Raw genomic sequence first — 7,836 nt, forward strand, 5'->3', positions numbered from 1 at the left:
TTTTCCTTCAACTTGGCCGTAAGCACATCCTATTATATTGCAATAAAATATAATACATTTTGACCAAACTAAACATACTCTGTTCGTACACAAAATTACAGAGTCTAGTACAGTATATGATTATTTGGTCGGAAAAGAGACCTGCAGAAGTATTTGGTATAGGGTATATCTAAGCAAAGAGGGAATTGCAGGAACAAAAACAAAGGCATTGGTACAAATGCAAGCACTGAAATGAGCCAGGGGACTCACTTTAGACCATGATAACATGTTACAAAGAAGGCACTGCTCAAAGCTACCATCATGCTGATGACGGAGATGAAAAGTGCTATTAGCCCAGATATTAACCTCGATGGCAATGACTTGAGAAAATCTTGTTCTGCATAACGTGAGATGAGAATGGACAAGAAGATTAGGATGGAGGTTGAGGATGAAATAAGTCCAGATGCATCTGATACAGCAAATATCTGAAATGGTAGCTTCTCCAAATAGTTAGGATCTCCTGTGTCATTGTTGTTAGCACCAGGAATGGTGAATGCAGCAGAAAATACTCCTGTAGCAATTAGTGTTGAAACAACCATGCAAGACTTTGCAGTTCCCTTTGAAGTTGAACTGCCCTTAATTGTCGCTTTGGGGTTACTCCAAAAATTAACCGAATTAATGCAATATAGTGCAAAACTCGGGTCGTTTCACTTTGAGGAGCCGAAAAACGAAATTAAACCCTAGCAATTAAATGCAAGTAACCTAAACTATAAAAAGAGATTTTTGATTTTGAAAAGCTGTTAATTAAATACTACGAATCAAATTGAAATTAAAATACTTTTTTTTTTGTTTTTTATATAAAAGTAATTAAAATGAATGGAGATTAAAGAAATGAAAATGAGACACACAAATAACACTGATAAAAGTCAATCCTCCAATTCAACAACGCAGGCAATCATCACTCTAAAGGATGTGGGAGTTAAAAACAATGAATTAAGAATTATAACTAAGCTTTTGATCCAACAACCGAGCCACCTCGAGTTGCCACAAAATATTTTCCTAAAATCCCAACTTACTAACTGCAACCAGAATAGTAAAATGGGATTAAGGATGCTTAAAACCAATGCTTAATTAGAACTCTTAAATCCAAAATAACAGAATTAAAGCTAGCAAGAGACTATATGATCCAAAATTCTAAGCCACCTTAGAAAATCACAATATATTAATTCCAAAATCAATACAAATGTCATAACCACAACATTATAATTGAGATCAAAACTATAAACAGCCCAATGTCAAATACTAAGCAATAATCCAGTCACAATAATCTCCAAATATAATCAGATTAAGCAATACAATTATTTTCTAATAATTAGAATAACTATCCTAAGACTTAGGAATTGTTAAACAATTATTAGACAGGAAATTAAAGCAACTAAAACTCCTCTTTGATGATCCAAGCTCCTGCCATTATTGTTGAATTAGAGAATTATGGGATTAGCCACGCATAGCCATGAAAAATGCTATATTCAATACTCTATTGCAAGCTTCCATTGAAGAACCACAGCGTAAAGAATTCGGCGCGTCTCCTCTACTTTGTGGGTTGCGCCCAGGAGAAGAAGATGAAGCCGCCGTCGAACTCGCTCTCCACGCCGTCGAGCTCGTCCAGCCTCCTTCGTGTGTTGCTCTGTTTCGTTTCCTTTCCTCTGCCGCGCCCCGCTCTGTTTCTTTCGGCGTGTTCGTGTGTCTCTCCTTTCTTTTTCTTTTCGGCCGCCAGCACGCTCCTGCTTTATTTCTTCTGCCTCGCGTGTGTGTGTTCGGCGTGCTCCCTTGCCGCCTTCGTGAAGAAGAAGATTAATATTGGATTATTAGGGTGGGGCAAAACGCAACGTTTTGCCCCACCTATTATTATTATTATATATATATATATATTTTAATTTTATTTTTCTTTTCTTTTCTTTTTTTTTTTATTTTTAAATCTTCCAAGAACCTGCAACAAAATTCAAGGATAAGGTAGCATTAATTGTCCTCAAAAATCAATTAGTCACAATTAAATCAAAATATGACAATTTTGCCCCTATAAAATAATAATTCAAAATAAAACATAATAAATCAATTAATAATCAAATAAGACAAAAAGGGACTAATTAAGTTGACAAAACCCATATAAAAGATATCAAAATATATAAAAATAATTGAGTTTGTCACCCTTCATCCAAGACTCTGCTTCTTTTAGCAGTTCTTTGTGTTCTTTGGTGAATAATTCTCTAGGAGTTAGGCCGTCAGAGTTTCTCATCTCCATGAATGATGGTCGCATTATCTTCTTCACTTCCTACCACATTAAAACATGAATTTGTTATGAAAATAGCAGCCTCTTAGCTTCAGGAAATCATACTTATACACAAACCACAAGGGGAAGATACCTCAAACCATCATAGCTCAACCATCATCTGAAAAGCTGCTCCTGAAAACAAGCCAAGTCGGGTTTGCGGTGCTAATTTTGCAGCAAAATGCAATAAATTGCATTTGTCAGTGCTATCCACAGAAGAAACTATGGAGTTCATGTCTGGGCCTGTTTCAAGTATGAGGTTGAAGATACTAGCATGGCGATGCAAAACAGCAATGTGTAGTATACTTCGGTTTCTGCTATCCTTTTCCGTCATCAAATCAGGGTAGGTGCTCAAAAGCTCTACTAGAAACTCAAAAATTCCAACTTCAGCAGCATTGAATATTACTTGTGAAGGTTCTCTTATGAATCTCGTCATGCTTGACTCATCTAGAAGAAGAATTTCATTCCAAATATTCCTGACAAGCTCAATAGCCAGATCCTGCTTCGCACCTGGAGCAGTCTAATTACGTAATGAAGAAGAGAATAAAAAAAAAGATCTTTTTCAGAAAACCAATTCTACAAAGTATAACATATTTATAGCATTTGCAATATTGCTGTGTTTTCAACCAAGCAGTTCAGAGTTTATTCCTTCCCACCTCGTAGCATAAAAGTGTGGCGTAACTGTATCAACACTCAATCCTAAAGTGCATTCAAAATGAAGGAAAAGTTAGATATTGCAATACAGCTATGGATGACCTTACAGAAAAGCTGCCACATTGCAGCTTGATGTTTTGAGTTGAATTTGTTTTTGGAAATCTATTCCTAGTCTTTTAATATTAGATTCAACCTATGCCGGCCATGATGAAAATAAGAATAAGCAAGAACAGAACCGTTTTCATCTTGAGAATCTTTGAAGCAGGAAGTGATGGTAACAGGAATATTAAGCATTGCTTCTTCTGCCCATTAAGTAACATAAATAGACCAAATAATTAAATGGTTTAGTTTTCCTGATAGTGTTGATTGTAGTCACTTACTGGACTTCACGATCTGTTTTTGATGTGCGGGACTCTGGCAACCAGAACTTGAAGGCTTTCGAGCTAACACATGTAAAGCTGTGCCATTGTCTCCATCATGAGCTAAAGCTAGCTCTGGCCTCTCTTGCAGCAGTAACAAGGCTAAATCTGCAAAATGTTCCAATAATGCTTGAGTTGCAAATTCTAATGCATACATGATTTTGGTGCCTATCTGTATATGCTTCAACTTCTTTGGTTACAATTCGTACAATGCTTTAGATATGTGTACCTAAGTGAGGTGCTTGTGGTTCACACGTTACATCAAGTGCCATCATACATATGAGTAAGAAGCACGCAATTTTGAGAAAAGGTGAAAATGATGTATTGAAACAGTCAATTATTTGCACTTTGATCAGTCGTTATCAGGCCAAAAAAGATCAGTCATCAATTGCAGGACAGTACACCCTGTATATTGAACTTCACCAACTGACTTAAGAAAAATGAGGGCCAGTGTGTAAGCTTCATGTTTCTAGAGAAATCATATTCTAGCCCTCCAAGGCTTGTAGTAAACATGACTTGACTAGTCTCTCCAAGTTTACTGTGAAAGTTAGCTTGTCATACCATTTAGCACAAGCATGAGCAAAGACTAGTTTAAGGAGTTTATAGAATAATGAAAAGAGACGTTTACTTCAAGCTTAGTTGCTATGATCTCTTTTTTCCCCATGATCTTCTGATCAGGAGCAAATAACAATAATATATTCATCAACTTTTAGGCTTCGTTTATTTAATTAGCCCTTTTTGTCAAAACAGTAGTCGTTAGAGAAGAAACGTCTGGCATTAAAGGGCTCCAAGTATTAATTAGAATATGCGTGCCTCTGTTTCCCCAAAAAAAAGATCTCACGTGCCCCACAGCCACATCATTGCAATAACTATATATGGTTTGAAAAAACCCGACATCCTTTAACACTAATAACTTTTGCTTTACAAGACATACATCATTATATAATTTACTTCTGTTCTGGTGCTTTTTTTTTCTTGTAGGTGTGCTTCGGCTCTTTTGAGATAATCAATCCCTCCCCTTTAGTTTCGCTGATTCATGCTCTTTCCTCGCTTGTTCCGTTCCCTTCTCTTCGCAACAACAAAAGATACTTCACCTCAGCTTCGCTTGTCTTTTTCTCTCATCTCAGCCATGAACATGCATCATTATATGATTACTTTTCTCAAATATGCGCAGCTTTAACACTTGTGAGTTTTGCTCACTCAACCATAATTATTACACACGTCATTTTAGCATAATCCAATTCAACATGAACACCACCTACACCTTCCCGCTCTTTATCTGTATATCCAACTTCTTTTTCTTCATCTGTAATTATTTCTGAGTACTTTTTAATTTTTGGGATATATATGAGGGTGAAGGGGAGAAGGAGACAAGGAAGGCTATAAGTGGCCAACAAACAAAGCAGCATATATAACACTTGTTTTGGTCTAGGTTTGATTTAATTTGTTGTGCTTGCTGCTTGCTTTAAATCTTGTAGATAATGATTGCTCAAGACTTGTCACCATGCCTCCAAATTCCATCTATCTTTATGTATCGCCTTTTCCAATATTGTCTAGCTTTAACATTTTTAATAATGCCATCATGAACTTTTTTTTTCCAGCAAAATGTTGAAATAGATAAATTAAAGTTTCTTTCCCCTTGGGGATATATGTTTATTAGTCAAGTTGATCAAGTTTTGTTAGTTTCAGTTCATGACCTTTCTGGTATGTTAAAGTAGCCAAAATCAAAATTTTCCTGTATATAAACAACTAAATGGCACTTAAAATAAATCATATTGCTAAATGAATAAAGATATCAGAAAAGGCAACTCAAAATTAGCACTAATCATTTCTTGAATATGAAACAAAAGATCCCATATGACATAAACCTAACAGAGCCCAATAGTGATTTTACAGAACCCATAAATGGCTTCCGCCGAAAACCGCAGAATCATAAGCCCAGACCAGTGGCAAAAATGCCCAGGAACGGAAGAAACAATAAAAGTCTGATGGTCAGAAAAGTCGCTAAGAGAAAGCAAATAGATTTCTGGGGAACAATAGATATCAATTTTGGCCCAAAAGTAGAGCCCACAATGCCATTGCAAAAGGCTTTTTTAACGTGAATCACTCGAAAGAAGAAAAGGCCCATTCTGGAAAGAAAATTAAAATCAGAAAACCAAAACCCCTCACAATATCACGAATCAAGGTTTAAATTTTTCCAGAGACAAGTACTAACAGTGCCTCAAATAGAATTACTTCCAATAAGAGGATATCCATCCTTTAGCCAAGGAAAAAAAAACTCCGAAAGCCCAAATTAATGAATATGATTAACTAACATTATTGGCTAAATTAATCAACGGAATTTCATCACGATAGTTAATTAAATTGGCCCGATCTGTGTACATATATTGTGCATTGTAAATATTTCACGGACGAAGTGTTTTATAATTAATTTCAGCTTAGGGCAAAGTGTTGAATAGTTGTCTATATATGAATATCTTGCCAATTTCAGTATATAAGCAAACCTAATTCAAATTTATTCAACTTTCAAACGAAAAAACTAATTTTGTAATGATGTTGTAGGTTTCAGTTGAGTATCATAATCTATGCATTCGTCATGAACATGATTTTTTTTAAGAAAAAAAAAACAGGTTAAATTTCACCTATAAATGCAACGAATTCATCTTGTGCGGCATATATAATTCAATAATCATTACCAGGAAAATTTGAGAGAAATTTGGTGTACATTGCCAATAAAAGAGTCGTAGGTTAAGCTAGAATTTCACGTTTAAATAAAGAAAATTGTTCGGTGTTCATGCGAGAGATCAATAAAGAGGCAAAATTAAAACGGAAGAAAGAAATCAATTTTGTTAAAATATGAACAAAAATTAATGAGTCCAACTGAAAAATGTCGTTTGTTGGATTGCCGCATGCACTAAACCAGAAATGTTACAAGTAATAAAATTATCTTGTCTTCCTTAAAATATCCCTATTAATTATGTACATTGAAACTACTTTTTATTAGGGACTCCTTAACATGTGCAATCATCACAAGAATTACTTGAAAGTAAAATGAATAAATATTAGAGGCAAAATTGATTAAGATCTTATATTTAAAACTAAATTAAATCTCCAACTAGCTCTTATATTAAGCATCAAAGATAGTATTAATTACCTAATTTGTTTTTCAAATTAACCTCCTAAGTTCAAAGTGGTAGGCAGTAGCAATTGAAACGTAGACTTCCTCAACAATCACTTGCTTATTAACTAACTCATTATACATACTCATTTCCTTTAATTTTTCCACACTTTTCATCGACGAACATGGACACCTGGCTTGACTCGCCACATATGCATATAAATACAGGTATCTGATTCATAGGTTTCACAGCAGACCGTAGCTATCTATTCATCAAATTATAAGCAATCTTTTGAAGAACGAGAAGCTTAGCTTTGTGAAGGAAGGAGCAATATGAGCTCTCAACCACAGGGCTCCGATAATATAAGAAATGGCACATCAGTTCCTCATAATCAGGGTATCTTTAGCCCAAATCATGAAAATCAAGGAAACCCTACAGCATCTGGCACTCAGATCCAGGGCTCCAATATAGGGGATGGCACTTCAATCCATAATGGTCAAGATGTCAGGTCCCCCACTGGTCGAACACCATGACCCTCTTCACTTTATTTTCAGGTTCATATACATTTATTCCTTTCTTTATTCATATAAATAATTCTTTCCATTAGGAAAAACTGATGAGTTATGCGTTAATTTAATTTTTTTGGATCAAATTCTTGGTTTCAAATTCAAGACCTCCAAATCAAATCTTCATGATGAGCTTGCCATGAAGGCTGAATTTGATTCTTATTATTAGATTTTTAATTTAATTTGAACATGACATATGAAGATGAATAGGTCCTTGACACACACACAGTTTGCGTTGTAATAAATGAATTAAGTTTCACATATTTGCTATATTATTAAAGAATTTTGTAGTATTTTAAGTGCCTATATAAACGGCTTTTTCAGATTCTCATCCTTCTTGTAATTAACCTTACTCCAAAGTGCAAAGAGATCCTAATTAAATCTTGTTTATATCTGCTTATCTTAAATACTCATAAGTATTTTTATGTAAGCCGAGACAAAACCTTTCTCGTATGTATACTAATTACCTTTTATTTTGTAAATTAGCCATGTCTTGTAACAATGTTGTTATTCATCATTTTTGTATTAATTTCTGCCTTCAATCTCGTTCTGGTTTTTATTTTCATGCAGATGATCATCAAGTGCCGTTCTTGACAAAAGAATAAAGTAAGCAAAATATTATAGCGCTGTTCTATCATAATTATATAGCTAGCAAGGATAAGAATACTATGAAAAATATTATTCAACTATTTTTTTTTTTGTTTTGTTTCGCGTCTAGAAATGATTTGTTGTTCTTGTTGCTTCCCATAAATAATATACAAAGTCAAGTG

At 34.6% G+C, this 7,836-nt stretch overlaps 1 pseudogene; it reads right to left on the reverse strand.

Moving 5' to 3' along the window:
• Positions 1–2,989, reverse strand: LOC114718169 (uncharacterized; annotated as a pseudogene).
• Positions 2,990–7,836: the final 4,847 nt, after the last annotated feature.

The sequence above is a fragment of the Neltuma alba genome, unplaced genomic scaffold (assembly GCF_004799145.2).
Source record: "Neltuma alba isolate B1F8T4 unplaced genomic scaffold, ASM479914v2 tig00011818_pilon, whole genome shotgun sequence".
Taxonomy (NCBI): Eukaryota; Viridiplantae; Streptophyta; class Magnoliopsida; order Fabales; family Fabaceae; genus Neltuma; species Neltuma alba.